Source organism: Patella vulgata, chromosome 9 (genome assembly GCF_932274485.2).
Source record: "Patella vulgata chromosome 9, xgPatVulg1.2, whole genome shotgun sequence".
In the NCBI taxonomy this organism is placed as follows: domain Eukaryota; kingdom Metazoa; phylum Mollusca; class Gastropoda; family Patellidae; genus Patella; species Patella vulgata.
Genome location: NC_065887.2, coordinates 14690776 through 14707214, shown reverse-complemented (window position 1 = coordinate 14707214; position 16439 = coordinate 14690776). Strand labels below are relative to the sequence as shown.

At 37.5% G+C, this 16439-nt stretch overlaps 2 long non-coding RNA genes across 2 annotated transcripts; both read right to left on the bottom strand.

The window, feature by feature from the left end:
* Window positions 1-4247: 4247 nt before the first annotated feature.
* Window positions 4248-8793, bottom strand: LOC126831932 (uncharacterized). The gene is made up of 3 exons (XR_007684432.1): window positions 8705-8793; window positions 6009-6097; window positions 4248-5106 (listed from the first exon to the last, which is right to left on the bottom strand). It is a non-coding gene; the product is annotated as an uncharacterized LOC126831932 (long non-coding RNA).
* Window positions 8794-12831: 4038 nt separating this feature from the next.
* On the bottom strand, window positions 12832-15712 carry LOC126831921 (uncharacterized). Its single transcript, XR_007684418.2, has 3 exons — window positions 15683-15712; window positions 14512-14585; window positions 12832-12997 (listed from the first exon to the last, which is right to left on the bottom strand). It is a non-coding gene; the product is annotated as an uncharacterized LOC126831921 (long non-coding RNA).
* Between the last annotated feature and the right edge of the window lie 727 nt (window positions 15713-16439).

Genomic DNA, 16439 nt, shown 5'->3' with positions numbered 1-16439 from the left:
TGGTTCCATATTTAATTTCTAGGACTGTAAGTCAAGGTTGGAAGACCTTTCCATCATTTGACATGTTGAGTAGTTGGAGGGGTATTGATTAGAAAGTCTGAATTAGAACATCGAAGGTTGAGTACAGAAAGTAAAATTCAGTCAATGAAAGCAGAATTTTGAGACGATTTAAAGTTTGAAAAGCTCTACAAATATATCCCATTTAGATAATTATTTACTCCTTTTTACTCTAGATCGCATTTTAAGCCTGAAACCCCGTCATATGAGTATGTTTAACTATGTCGAAGGTTTGTTTGTCCGAATCTATATGGTTATAAATAATATTTACCGTGAGATACAGCTACCATACCGGCAAAAAGGACGAAAACTGCTGCTGGATTCATGTCAAATGTAGTTGTAATCTGAAAAACATAAATAATGTATCATATATTAAAGTATCAGTAAACAGTTAAAATGTAAAGATAATCAAAACAACCAGTATTATTGGGATGGGTAAAGTCTTCTTGAAATGAGAGTAGCGTGCTTTATCAATACATTATATTTCCATGTACCTGGTTTTGTGCCAAATATCCCAGGAATCCATACAAATTAAGCCAAAATATGACTAGTCGCCCTAGAACGCTTGATATTACTTCTCATGTAGCTAAGAAACTTTTGTTTTACTTGTGTTTTCGTACATATATTGAAAACTAATCGGTAATATAAATCCTAAAATGATCTTTCTCCCTTTCTTAACAGCTCACTTACCCTTTTCTTCTTGTGGATATTCAAAACCGAATGAAGACTATGGCTAGCCCTCCGACATTTATACCCCCAATTTCTTCATATTTCATTATTGTACATCCATCAAACTGGCCCCTGTAACTCACGAAGGACATAAATTATCCACTCTATTAGGGTACAAAAGATGAAGAGGGGTATTTAATCAAAACTATGGATAATGAATCTTCTAGAGATATTAACGGTCATGTTAAACGTGTCTTATTGTTGTGTAATAATACGTGGACATTGGAAAGATCAAAGAAATGACCCAAAGTTTGAGGAGGTCACATAGCCACTGTCATTCATGACTGCGCCATGATATTAAATAGTGGTTATTACCAATAGAGCTATAATATCCATGATATATATTTTAATCAATGTAAGGTTTTATCTCGTTATTTCGGAGCCGTGGTTACTGGGTAAGACACTTGGAGTTCCCGAATTTATCCTTGTGTTGGCCGAGAAAGTTCACGACATATGGCGTCTGCACGTATGCTAATCGAATGAATCAAATATTGAGAGGCTCCATTAGAGGCTTCTTTAAGAGCGAGAGAGAGAAAGAGAGAGAGAGAGAGGGAGAGAGAGAGAGGGGGGGACGATGCACTAGTTATCACAGTAATATAATCAAATATCTATAGAATTTAAAACATTAAGCATAAAAAACCTTTAGAATAAAATTGTAAAAGAAAAATAAACATCAGATAACATCGATAACAATTAAAACAGTTGACTTTCATCCATTTTTTTTTAAAATGAATTCTTAATTGTTATCGATTTTATCTGATGTTTATTTTTCTTTTACAATTTTATTCTAAAGGTTTTTTTATGCTTAATGTTTTAAATTCTATGAACGATTCTAATAATGATGGACTTCGTCTAATAACACGTGGAAGTATATTCCTAAATTTTTTAAGTTTGACTTATGAAGAAAAGCTTGCAGATTTATTCTTTAAATAATCAGATAGAATGGCGGGGGCAACAAAGTTAAATTATTTTGAAGTAAATAATACTATTTTAAACTCTATGTGATAGAGTAAGTAACCAAGATAAGTACAAGTGTATTGTATGTATGTTTTTAAGTAAGAGTAATAAGGAATTTGGGCTACAATATTTTGCTTAGGCTGTGCAGCTAAAAGTGATATAATTTGTCTTGAGGTGATAAATTGGTGCACTATTGTTTTCGTGGCATCAAGTGTATGCGTCAAGTCTGGGTATAATTTGTTAGTCTCAATTGATATGTATATTTACTTAGTTTAGCAATATTTCTTAAGTGGAAAAAAAAACAACCAAAAAAAAACCAAAAAAAAACCAAAACCCCCCAACAAAAAAACACGTTTTCTGTTGTCATAAGCATATTACTATCACAAAAAGTTTCAAAATCTATCGCAGAAAAGACAGTCTTTATTCATTCCAGAAACATTCTTAGATCCAATAAGAATGTAATCAGGTTTATCTGTATCTGGATGTAAATGACATGGGTAAACATCCCACTTATCTTCACCGACTGGGCTAATGGCGACGAACAATCATTTGACATCCAACTCTTAATGTCATTAATACATGCTTCAAGTTTGAATTTATAGTAATCACAATTACTAGAATTAGATGGTTTGAAGGCGATATACATCATCTGTATATATATGATATTAAAGGCCATTCTTTGTAACTATTCAGGGGAGCTGCGGTGGATCAGTGAGTAGCACACTGGCTTACTAACCAGGAAGTAAGGGGTTCGCTTCCGTTGTTGGTCGATATAACTATAAGACATTGCGCCGCTGCCCGGGAAAGATTTCTCACATAGTCCATCGCAGCAGAAACGTAGGACGTTAAAACCCCATTTTACCGATATGGATAACCTATTATATTTTTATTTTTATGACATGTGACTTAATAACGTAAATTACGTCATATTACGTATCAAGTACATGCCATCTGCATTTATCCATTTAGAATCCGATCGTTACAGCAATGTGGCACAGAATGATCATAAGTTCTGATTAATCACTACTTCATCAACAAATTGATCTTTTGTTTCCACCACCGATTTCATGTAAGGAGGGTTTCAAAATATGTCAATCAAAGTTTCTACTAGTTAATCCATGTTTGCTATAGTTTGTAGCATGGACAATGGCGTTCGAGGATAGATCTATTTTCCATTTAAATTCATACCACTTGCCACAGCAACTCAAATTCCCCAGAGGCCCTGCGTGGTGTTAAGTTTGCATACGAAATAATTTATATTGAACCACATATAGGTACAATGGCGCGTTATCAAGTGGCCCGAGGAAGAGTTGGGTTTATGTTTGTATGTGGGGGAGAGGGGAGGGCGATGATTTTTTAAAAACCCGGGGGATTTTCATAATTTAAAAAGTTTCATTGACAGTCTCTGTTTTTGCAATGTTTTTTTCTAATATTTAAATAGTCACAAACGAGATGCAATTAGCAAATTATAGCGGTTCAATCCATAGACTGTGAATGGGTTCATTTGGGGTGAAGCTAATGTCGAGTTGGTTTCAAATCATTGTGGGATGTGATACCGATGGATTGCTATGAACCCATCTGTTTGGTCCAGACTTGGCACAAATTCTACCCGAGCTATAAAAACACATAATTCCAAAAATAATGTGAAAACAAATTGATCTACAAATCTCTATATTCTCCGCATGTTTCTGTTTGAAGTTAAGACAAATAGGAACAGGACAGGGGCTAACAGTAATCCAATTTGAAAGAAGTGTTAATTTACAGTCTATAGAAAATGAGTAACCCAACGCTCATTCGTCACTAACCCAACACTAAGTGAACGCATTCCAAAACTCATAATTACCCATTGTGTTGAATTACGGTAAATTAATATCACGATCACAGTATCTGGGAGCGCAGGGTGTGACATTAGCCCAGGACGTGTCTATAGCACAGCATGTAGCAATAGCACAGGATAGCCCAGGATAGCACAATGTGTAACTATAGCGCAGGGTATAGCACAGGGTGTAACTATAGTGCAGGATGTGACAATAGCACAGGATAGGTCAAGACGTGTATATAGCGCAGGATGTGACAATAGCATGGAATAGTCCAGGGTGTAACTATAGCTCAGGATGTGACAATAGCACGGGATAGCCAAGGAAGTCACATGAGTACTGTCGCTTTGATTCATCACGTTGCTTCATTTTGGTATCATTGTCAGCATGGAACATTCTGCTACATAGTTTGCAACAACCAGACGCTCTATTATATGAGATCAAATCTTTGATCTGGCGTCCAATGACTTAATTATCTAATATTCTCACCCCAAATTAAATATAGTTCAACTATTATGGATATAATATCCTTAAATTCCAATACTGACCCTTTCTACAATGGTGGCCTCTGGGACAACAAGAAATCCAAATCATTTAACAATATACAGTCTAATTAGGTACTTGATGGATAACAATCAATGCAATTACAAGACCAAGTCTTTGAAAGACCTGTGTTTATTAGCGAAGATTATTTGATTACAAGCTTGTGATGAAGTATATAATAATACTGTGTCATAAGCGTAAATATAGAGGTATATTGGTAGAATGGAATATTGTGGCCGTAGGCAGGGCTGGGGCCATACACTATTGGCGTATACACTTTTGGTGTAAAATGACCCCCAAAATTGAGGTATGACGCCAGTTCCACCCGGATGATATCACAGATCAAAAGCCTCCTCCCAGATGTCCACACCAGCCCTTATCCTAGAACTACATTGAGAATGACTGGAATTCCCGAAATACTTTAAAAATAAGGTTTAATAGACTAAGGATCTTGGTTGTTGTTTTTAGTATATACCAAATCAATCCGGGGGATGTACAATCACTGACGAAAGAAATAAGTATAAATATTGACATACACTTTCTGCTTGCGTTCAGATTTTGAGGTTTCATTACATTTGTCCTGCTGTTTCCCCCGCACTACCGGCCATTGGCCCAGACGCAGCAGCTAATTGTGCAGCACGAGCTGCTGCCGCTGCTCGAGCTTGTTGTTGAATCAATATAAATGGTATCATCTTCTTTAATGCATCATTACCACCAATCATTACTGACATCGCCATTGGATTAAGATGCCCGCCCTGACTCATCATCATAGCTAACGGAGCAAATCCATCAGGCATCCCACCGTTCAAAGCAATGAACGGAAGTAATCCGCGTAGTCTCCGAGACTGTCCCAACATCGACATTATCATTACTTTTCTCATTTCAGAACTTCCACTCAGCACCATTGGCATAAGCAGTCGACTCATGGGATTACCAATCATTGGTGTGATGGGGGCCATCATGGGACCGCCAGACATTTCAGACATTGCACTCAGTATCTGTCCTACAGAAAAAAACAAACAAATATGATCATTAATATCCTGTTATGCCAATACGAACAAAAAACAAAAGAGTGTAATCATATCTTCCTACAATATTCTATCTCACAATTGTTTTCTTGGATCTGTGCTTGACTTAATAGGGGATAAGGGGTATTTAGTGTATTTTCCTTTATTTAGTGTTTTTCCGGTGTTTTCCGGTATTCAGTATAACATGGTGTTTTCCGGTAGTTTTCCGGTAGTTTTCCGGTGTTTTCCGGTTGTTTTCCGGTGTTTTCCGGTATATAGTATAGCCCGTTTTCTAAGATTAATAAATCTGTTTATGGACATGCAGATTTGTTTTCTGCAACAGATGTTCAGCCTTGTTACGGTCCCGTTTGGCTTCTAAAATAGTCATTTCACCAATAGTCATATCTTCCCCTCCTCCCTCCTTCGAACCTATGCATGATAGAATAACTGGCCTATAACGTCTTTTGGGCACATTTATTAAATCATTTTGAAACACGTTCTCGAGGGTATGTTAGTTGGCACAATTTGCACAATCGACGGATGTAAAGCGGTTAACGTGCAATTTATCTTTTCTCATACTCACATCGATTCCCCACACCACCAAGGGATCTGCGGTGGCTCAGTGAGTACGACACTGGCACGCTAACGAGATGGTCTCGAGGCTTTTAGGCGTGGTTCTCTCTTGTCAGTGGTGCAGGGCGGATGGACTGGCAAGAAAAGTGTCTAGTTGTTCGGATGGGAGTTTACACTGAGGTCCCGTGAACACATTGACGTGCACGTGGAACTATCCTTAACAGTTGGAATTCGAAATAATTTTCCTCATTAATCCCAATTTCATTTCAATTCCCCAACCCACTGCACCCCAGTATCCAAGAGATCTTGATTCTGATCTACTTACCATGACAAAGTGTCAGGAAACTAGCACCCATTAAAAAGAAAACAGCAACCTTCATTTTGAATAAAGCCTTAGAACCCAAACAGAAATTTCTGTGGAAGAAAATGAAATAGATAAGTAAAAAAACATAAATCGCCATCTTTCGTACTCTACTAGTATTTAAATATGAAGAAGTCGCATAAAGGTAACGATATTCTAATCATTGTCTGTAAAATTCTTTTTATTTCAGAAAACTAAAATTACAAGAGGTCATTATGCAGAGTACAATGATGGTTCAATAGTCATCGCTGACCTGGCTCAGACAAGATTACTATGGGGAACATGCGATTTACAGTGGGCTAGGGTTTCGAATCCTATAAATTACAAACCTGAAGACTACCTCTGCATACAAATGTCTACCTGAATGTCTATGACGCAATACCGGTGTGTCTGTATATTATACCGGTATAGTAGAGGGTACGGAAAATCCCTCTAAAGCAGGGTACCTATAAGTAACAACGTTAAGAAATCGCCCGTTTCCTCATAATGACTGTATCGGCGTGAAGCCAATGAAAGGCCCAGTCTACTGAACCAGTATGTTTAGGGATGGGGTAACAGCTTAGTGGTTGGTGGACTGTAAGAAGCTGTGAGGTTCCACTCCACAAGGAATGGAATTTGAAGACCCTGAACATAATGTACAGTTACTTATTTTCTATGGTTTTATATCAAGCATGCGTTAATAGTGAAGAGCATCACACTTATTCAAAATCAACATTCCAAGGCCCTCTTACGTGTACGTCTTTCTGTGGACGGCTTAGTCCTTTTGTCATTCTTAGCCAATGCTACAAGTTTCTTAACAGAGCAATAGCCACTACCCCTGACAAGTATGTTGTTTCAATGGCATTTAGTAATTGACAAGTATGGTTGATGAATTACGATTGAATATAAATGAAGTGTGTAACCTGTGTGAACCCCCAGAAACCCGGAAAGCTGTATAATTTAATGCTTCCGCCACGAAACTGTCACATTTTATATCTATATGAAACAGTATTTTGGCCTGTTGTGTATTTTTTTTTTTTGGAGAGGGGGGGGGGGGGGGGTCTTAGAAGCCCACGCTGTTTTGTAGATTATGTATAATATTATGTATGGAATAACTTTATTTAATTGTATTGGTTGACCTTTTACAATGTTATACGACCGCATTATATGGGCGTGGTTTATTTCGATGTGGGTGTTAGATCCAACAAAAGGTTTTATCCTGATGATGACTCTTAACACTGAACGAAGTCTTTGTGCCGGTGTGACCAGAAATGTCTTTCGGTCGTTGCTCAAAGTCAACAGAAATCGGCGGGATGTAAAATATATAAAGCACTCCCAATTATTTTTTAAATAAGACCAAACGAATATTTGTTTGATCTAGCAACAGCCACACCGATGCTTGACAGAGTGAAAAATTACTCTACTACCAATAAACTAGAAATTCAGACAAGTACACATCCATGAAAAATACATATCCTCAATAGTAAAAGATGCATTATGCAACATTTAAATGAAAAGCTGACCTTGCTGCAATAGTTCAAAACTAGATGGTGAACATGTCATTTAAATTACTTTATTCTCTGAGAAGTTCTGTCTGTTTGAAGATGTGGTGCAGATCGTTTATTTTCGTAGCAACGGTCTTTGCAAACAGAATAAGTCTCGATTATACATTTTATCGTTAAACTTTTAAATCTCGCTTGTGTTTAAATCCATTTAAATCTCAACCATCTGATGGTCTAGATTGTAGGCTGATCATGTGCACAAATGTATAAATTCGAAGCCAGAAAAAGACCTGCAATAGGCAGACTAAGGTCTTACATTATGCATATTTGACCCCGCCCCTTTTTCTTCCGCTGCAAGGTGAAGAACGTGGCCGTGAGTGTAGGTATTGGTGACCAATCAATCCGAATTGTTGTACTGAACAACTGTTATTTAGGCTATGAGCCGCTAAAGTAACCACGATGCTACCGACAGATTTGTGGGTCTATTTCTTTTGATTAGATTGATTTAAGAAGTTGCGACTTTAGAGATTTAATTGTTAGTAATGCGTGCGTGAAACTTACCATGGATCATGTTTTTGGGTTTGGAAATCCAACATTCATCCTTGAGATGAGTCGGAGAAGGCGCTTTACGCTGGCATCCACGGAAGGTCCAAATAATCCAATTTGGGAGATCTTACCTACGGTTAAAGCGCTTGTCATTGGAGTTAGTTATTTACTGATATAGTTTCAATGATGATCTCAACAATCCACTTTGGGATCCTCCGTTGAGGGTTGAAAAATTGCTTTTTGGAGTATTATAAATCCAGGCCGATAATGTTCCCTATTTACGATAACAAGATCCAAACTGCAGTCAGTTACATGAAAAGGTTCCAGCGTAATCGCCATCTGTCGGGTCAATTATGGATCCGATAAATATTCTTTTGTGATAAGTGTTAGCTTTCTGGATTCCTTTAAAATGGCAGGTGTCATTCTTATAACCTTCTAAAGGGAATAGTTATCATGTAGTAGGACCTGCCTCGTGCATTTTGAATCATTAGCCGAAACGACTCATCCACAGCAATTAGTTGATGTCAACATCGTGGAAACGATGCATGTTCAGATCAGAATGTTCTGCAGACATTAAATCATGAGGTAAATCAACCAACGTCAATATCAGGCTCGGTAGTACGCAGTACTTACCTGTTTTTGGTAAAAAATGTTGACACTTTTAAATGTGCGGAGAAGAATATTTTTGAGAGAATTTCTCGCCTTTTATACGTGCAAATGTTTTTGCAAAACTGACACGTCTTAAAATTAATTATGTTTTTAAAGACTATTTTGATGGTCAAAACAGACCATATCTTTCATCTAAAGAGATATTATATCAAGAGGCGCACTATGTAATTAAAGGGAGTTAGTATAAAATCGAGAAATATTTCCCAATTGATATCCTAACTTTAACTCAAACCAATGTCTTGCAAGTCAAGATATGTTCTTACCCTATAAAGTCCCCATCTGAACTAAAAGCACGCATTGCGGGTTCAACAAGGAGTTCGGAGCCTTCTAGTCTCCCACTCTGTGGCTCCGGAAAACGGTCATTTGTAGCCATTAATGTCGGCAATAAATTAATTTAAAACCATAATTAGTTTCAACGTGTACTAAATACAACAAAAATAGATAATTAAATTGTTTGTATCTGAACAAAAAACCACATAAATGACACAGTGTTTATAATTTATTATCTTACAGTCAATATATTTATGTATAAACTACGGTAAAAAATATCCAAAACTGCATTACTGTACCATACCTGTCACGCAATTGTCATGCAATCCTATTTGGGAGCTGTGGTGTCTCAGTGAATAAAATGCTGGCTCGTTCACCAGGCGGTCTCTGATCTTCCAGCGTGGAGTCCCATTATCAGTGGTTCAGGACGATGGGCCTGACACGGAACTGTGTCTATTCGTTCGGAAAGGACGAAAAACAGAGGTCCCATATACACATTTTGGCGTGCACGTAAAAGATCCCGTGACAGTTGGATATAAGAGTAGGCCGTGGTGCCGCTACCCAGGTATAATTCCCTCATAGCACACTTTAGGGCATGTCCCCGTCTTCGTTAAGCCAAACAACACAGAGAATAAAACAAACTACGACAGTCACAATGCAAGGTCACGGTTAATGGCAATATCGTTTACAAAGAGTGGCTCAGTTTGTAAGGCGCTGGCTTACTAACCAGGAGGCTCCAGGTTCGATTTCGGGGTTGACCGAGAAACTTCCTTTGGATTTTCCAGCCCAGTTTAGCTTTGTCAAAGATGCGGGGCGGAAGAAATGACAAAGAAAAAAAAAACCTGATAATCTTTCGGTAACTACGAAAAAATAGTTAAAAGTTTGATATAATATTTCTGATGTGTTTGTTTTTAGCTCTAATTTGATCTGAAATTAGTTTCACCTTGCAAACTTTAATTCTGCCCAGCATAGGTGTTGCTATTGCTATAATCTCTTTAAAATTTAAGATACATTATGAGAGATTAGATAAAGAGATTAGTTAAAAACTATATAATGTAAAGGGAATTTGCTGAATATTTCAGTCAAATTGATCCACTCTGAACCTAAAATTAAGCGATTGAATTTTCTGCCTAACCTCGATCATCATTACTAAAGTCGGCACGATAAAATACATAGTCTCGATTATCCATTTCATGATTAAATCATGAATGAAAGTTGAGCAGCAAATCAGATACTAATCCAGTAAATATCGCAGGCTAGTGATGACATCGAGAGTTGATTATGGTCTGGATAAGTTAATTGATGTCTGATTAATAATTTAGACAACATTTTAGACCCAAAGAAAGACCTGAAATAGGCAGATTTAGCTCTTGCATAATGTATGTTTAAATAATACTATAGAATATGATTTGTAGACTGTGCATATCTATAACATGTCCTTCCTTGTCGGTCACTGTTTGCAATACTTTTGGCGGTAATGACAAAAGGCTCTCATGTCGGTCCTTGTCGATCCTTGTCGGTCATTAGGACCCCTTTATTTAAATGTACACTTATGACATTGATAAGGAAACTCATTATGTCTTTTTATTTATACATCCATCATAGATAATGCTACACTTTGAGTGAATATCTTCATTATGAAAGCAATTGTTTTGAGTATAGTGTTAAACCCAGAGTCATATACCCCCGAATTAGCGTATCCCGTATCCAACACCCCTATAGAAATGGACATTGCCGGATATTACATTCCCAGTAACCGCTAGTCTAGATTGGAACGCACGGACAAGATTGATCCAAAGCACAACAGTAGAAGGAATCTGGAGGACCCGGCGGACGTCCACGAGGTTAGGCAGGCGATGCTACTCCTTGTCGCGTACACGTGTGGGATCTAAACAACGCCACTTGACTCAATCATAGGCCTTATTAATATCTCAATCGGAATCTGGACGTTCCAATATTTTTGGACGACGCCCCTACGGGGGCCACGGTGCTTGGAGGTCTTGGTTTTTCTCTGGGTATTGGGGGGGGGGGGGGTTGGATGGCTGAATGGTTAGCGTGCGCGCGCTGTATCATAAAGTCTCTCATTGAGTCGACTGGCGTGGTTTCGAATCCCCGGTTTTACGTGACAAGGAGTAGGGTCGCCTGTCCAACCTCGTGGGTTTTCGCCGGGTCCTCCGGTTTCCTCCCACTGTTAAAGATCCCTACGCCCAAGCGAATTATTGAAATAAAATTAAAACCATATGTTAGTCTCTCTCTCTCTCTCTCTCGGTATTGGTTTCTAGCATGGTTTCCCGTTGTCAGTGGTGAAGGACTGGGGGCCTGACAGGGATAGCTGTCTAGTCGTTCGAACGGGACAATAATCGAGGTCACTTGTACACATTGGCGTGCACGTAAAAAAAACCCTCGACAGTCGGAATTTGATATAAGAGTGTGCCGTTGCGCCACGTTCTGGGCAAGATTCCTTTCATAATTTATTTCATTCGGGGACCCTAATCTATTTCTAGACATTGCATACATTATTGCGCTTGTCAACGAATCCTAATAATAAAGTTTTGTTTTTGACGAAAAATACTACTCATTTCACTCGTATCCCAGCATAATACATTATCCTTGTCTTCAAACTGTTGGTAGGCATTACTTTTCGTCTGCATGCCAGCGTCACTGAAATATCATTTCAAATTTCAAGTGATGGTGTGGGGTGGGGTGGGGTAGCCATTTTAAGATTAATTTATTACTTTTATTTTAATTTCATATCGTTAGGTGTGCGATATCATATATTTTCATTGGATGGAAGGATTATTGTATAATAAACAAACACGTGGGTTAGGGTTAGGATTAGCTCTGTTTAGCTTAATAATTCTCATTGCTTACAATGCTTTAAAAGTATTTACGAGGTAATTTTTATTCGTAAATCCTGTGTAAAAATTTGCCTATATGTCTTTGATAAAGGCTGTGGGGAAATATCTTATTGCAGTTAGATTTCTACATTGTGAAATTCACTAAGTCACAATTAACATTTAGATATTAATGAAAAGATAAACAAAAAGTATAAGAAAGGCGTAAAATAAAATAAAATTTATTGATATGCCCAGAGTTCTGCTGTGATGAAATGTTTGGGGCGAATCTTAACACATATTGGACAATCATAACTCCCAAATATTGTCATTCGATAGGTAACCTTCTTGCATCTTTCTCTGGCGATCGTTGACCTACCCAAAGTTGAAGGTACACTAGTGGACTCCGATCTCTCCGATTGTTTGCTCTTCCACCAATATTGTTACCAGGTACAGGAGTTAGTGTCCTTATTATAAATGTGTATGCATATAACAATTCTTAAATGTAATGTTAAAGCACAATTTGTTCTTGAATATACTGTCAAAGAGGTCCCAGATTTCATTTAAATAGATGAATTAATATACACACACAGAAGGCTAGTAGATTATGATGACACGTGTGCTTCAAGCCATTATGTTCATGCAAAACAGATTCAACGGCTTCAGTAAATGACCGTCAGTGGAACTGAAGTTATTTTTAAAAACGGCTTGGAATAAATTTGTGACGGAGAAAATCAAGGACCACCTACAGCAGATAATGGTCCACCACCTCCCATTGGTCTGGGCGATCCTGCCATCATCTGCTGACTCATGAGTAAAGGCATCATCTTCATCATGGCATCATTGCCACTCATCATTGCCATCATCATTGGGTTAATGCCACCACCGCCACCTCCACTCTTAGCCATACTGAGCATAAGCATTGGAAGCATTGAATCTGATATACCGCCACGCATCATCATTATAGGCAACATTTGTTGTAAGCCTGAACCTCCACCACCATGTCCTCCTCCTCCTCCTCCTCTATTACCAGCCATCATGTGCGCCATCATCATCGCCCTTCTCATCTCAGAACCACCACCACCACCCAGCATCATAGGTAACATCATGCGAGACATTCCGCCGCCCATTCCCATGGCACCCATGGGAAATCCTGGAAAAAACATAATCAGTATACATTATCATACATTTTCGTTTAGTCCATACAATGTTTTGTGATATAGAATATAGGGGAGGGAGAATACAACTCAATTTATTTGCTATAAATATCACATAAAATATCGCTGACAGAACAAAAAGGCTACACGAACAAATTACACACGTTTTATTTTGTCACCCTGTTGGTCCCAAAGTGGACGTTCAACCATAAATTACCAAGCTTTGTGAGGGAAGTATTTAAGCAGCATAACGGGCATTTCTTTACTGGGTCCCAACTGTATAGCATGTGCATACGAATGATTACCGAAAGATTGGGCACATATGTTGTCATCAGTTGCCGCGAGTATCGGGTAAATTGTTCTCATAATCTGTCTTTTATAGTAGAAGCATATTAACCTTATAATCGATCGATATGATTAAAATACAGATGTATATTTCGTTTCGTTTTTTTTATACTTTCGATGGTCAACAAGTAAAACGAAATTTTGAACTATAAAAATGAAAAGAAATAGCATCTGTGTTTTAATCAGATTGTTAATCGATTGGTCGTTAGATATTACACTTACTCATAACATGGCCGATTTAAGTACACACTCACTAACTAAAAATCTTACAAGGGAAATTATTTGCTCTTTAATGACAGAAGGAACCCTCAGGTTCCAGCGGGAACCCACGTAGTGAACCCACGTAGTCCAGAATGCGATACTACTGCTCCACAGTTTTGATCCACAATGTCTAAAACATTAGACTGCACTAAACTAAAAAAACAACAGCAACATCTTCAAGATCTTGCGATTTTAATAGGCATCATCAATTTCAACAGAAAAAATTAATGTAATTGATTTATTATAATATAATGTGTAATTAATTTCTTGTCCGCGATACCACCCTCGATGGAAGCGAGAACGTTAGGCCCCGCGAACGAACGACGCACTTAATTATTGACAATCCCACTAATGACCCATTTTAAGGAAATATACTTGCATGATCGTTCGTTAAACAGAGAGAGAGAGACGGAGGGAGAAATGGGGTTTAACGTCCACAAACTAGGTCATTTCGGGACTAACATATGGTTTAATTTTATTTCAATAATTTGCTTGCGCGTAGGGGTCTTTAGCAGTGGGGGAAAACCGGAGAACCCGGAGGTTGGACAGGTGACCCTACTCCTTGTCACTTACAACTGGGGATTCGAAACCACGCCAATTGACTCAATGACAGGCTTTATGATACAGCGCGCACGTGCTAACCATTCGGCCATCCAACCCCCCTGTTCGTTAAACCACCATGGGCTATAAGATTTAGTGCATCTCAGCAACGGATGATCAGATCTTCCTCCTTGCTGTACACCCACCCCACCCCAATAAACCTCGGATGATCAGATCTTCCTCCTTGCTGTACACCCACCCCACCCCAATAAACCTGCATGGTCAATTCACAGCAAATTATTTCTTTTACCGACCAGCTAAGACCTGCAAAGAGGTTATTTCATGAATTTATATATCTACCTACCTTGACTAACAACTACAGCTATTAAAGCCGCTAAAACCAAACAACTGGTGGCAACCTTCATGATGGAGCTATGCCTAAAGAAGATTAAAGAATTGAAAAGCACTTTATTAAAAAAAAAACCAAAAAAAAACCAAGTATCAAGCATTAAAAGGGTGTATAATTAGGCCTGTTTCATGATTTTAGTGCTTAGCCAATCAAAATTGAAGTATCTACTAAAATTTAGATTTTATCTTTAGTTAAGATTTCCAGAAACAGGGCCCTATATATTAAAACGAGCACCGTTTCTCTAGAATTGATCACTAATACGCAAATGATCCATTCGATTCCCCTTTCTGCTGGCTTAGGAATAAAGTTGTGAAAAATGGCGACAATGGTCATCCACGTGTATTCCGTCGTGAATATAGCTTTGATAGTTGAATTTTGTTAAGTATGTGTAGCCCTGATCAACTGATTGGCGTGATCCACCACATTCGTGCTAATAATTCGTTAAATTTAAAATATCAGTTCATGGCAAATACCAAGAACTCTCGATTGGCTTTAATACAAATATGTTAGACTAGATGAAAACGGTAAGCACCACGTGCATGGTATTTGGCAGCTTCTTGCACGGCAAGTGAATCTGACACTAATCATTATGTTTTTCACAATTTAGCCACACATAGCAAGAGTCAACATTGAGCTAGAATTTTTTTTTATTATTTTATTTTTAATATTATTATAGCGGTATTCATAGAACACCATATTATATTTACAGTAATACTCTGAACACAATACTTGTCACTTCAAATGATATCTATCTTTATTTTATAGTTTTCATTAAAAATTACCACAGTTAATTATAGTAGAGGTATGTTAAAGTTTGAAGTTTTTAGCCATAAATATCACATTAAATTAATTCAAGCAACTTGTTCTTGCATAATATTATTTGCGTCAATGCTATCTCAACATTTGAATAATATGCAAATCTAACCAAAAAAGGCGTTTATAAAATTTAATCTTTATGCACTAATTTATTTTATTCTGAATAAATATTATTATGGAAATTTCCATTCAATTAATTAACAAAATATTCAATTTAAAGTTTGAAATGGAATCCAACAAAACTAAATAGTACAAACATAAATTCATCTAATTCTTAGCATATCATTTTTTTTTATCTAAATGTTCTCACCTTCTTTCTGTCCTAAGAGTTAAATCTGGGGGAATGGTATTTATTTAAATTTAATTCTTATTTATAGCGAAAATTGTAACAAAACAAGTCAGACGACATTAAAAAGAACATTACGCATTAATAATAACGACCATTTGGACTTTGGTGTTCTAAAACTCACCATTTTAATTATTGTCTAAATCTTCCATGCTAAAAGCAAACGCCATAACTTTACATCATTGGAAGCATGGCTAATGTTCTCTTGTTCTTTAAAGTTTTTTGGACAGGTCCCTGGGAAAAACAATAAAATCTTATATATTAGACATACTAAATTAGGTTTTCTTGTCGTAATAAATTTTGATTTTTATCGTTGCGACTTATTTTTAATTCGAGGCAGAAACAACTTCGTTTAAAGGAAATTAGGTTTTTATTAGTAAGTGAAATTTAATCCGCAGAGGTTCCAGGGATTGCCCGATGAAGTTGCTCTGGATATTCCGGTGTGTGAGTGGGGGTGAAGGGAATTCCCCTTGCCAGTTGTACAGGAAGGGGGACTTGGCAAGGACACTCGTCTATTCGATTGAATGGTACGAAAACCTGAGGTCCCGTGTAGACATTGGTGTGCACGTAAAAGAACGCATAACAGGTGCAGTTCGAAAATATCATTCAGGGCTGGGCGTATTCAATGTTAACCGATACAACTAAACATGAATTTCCAAATTTCCGTCCGTTAATAAATTGCATGAAAGATAATCAAGGGGCTTCTTCTATGTAACTATTT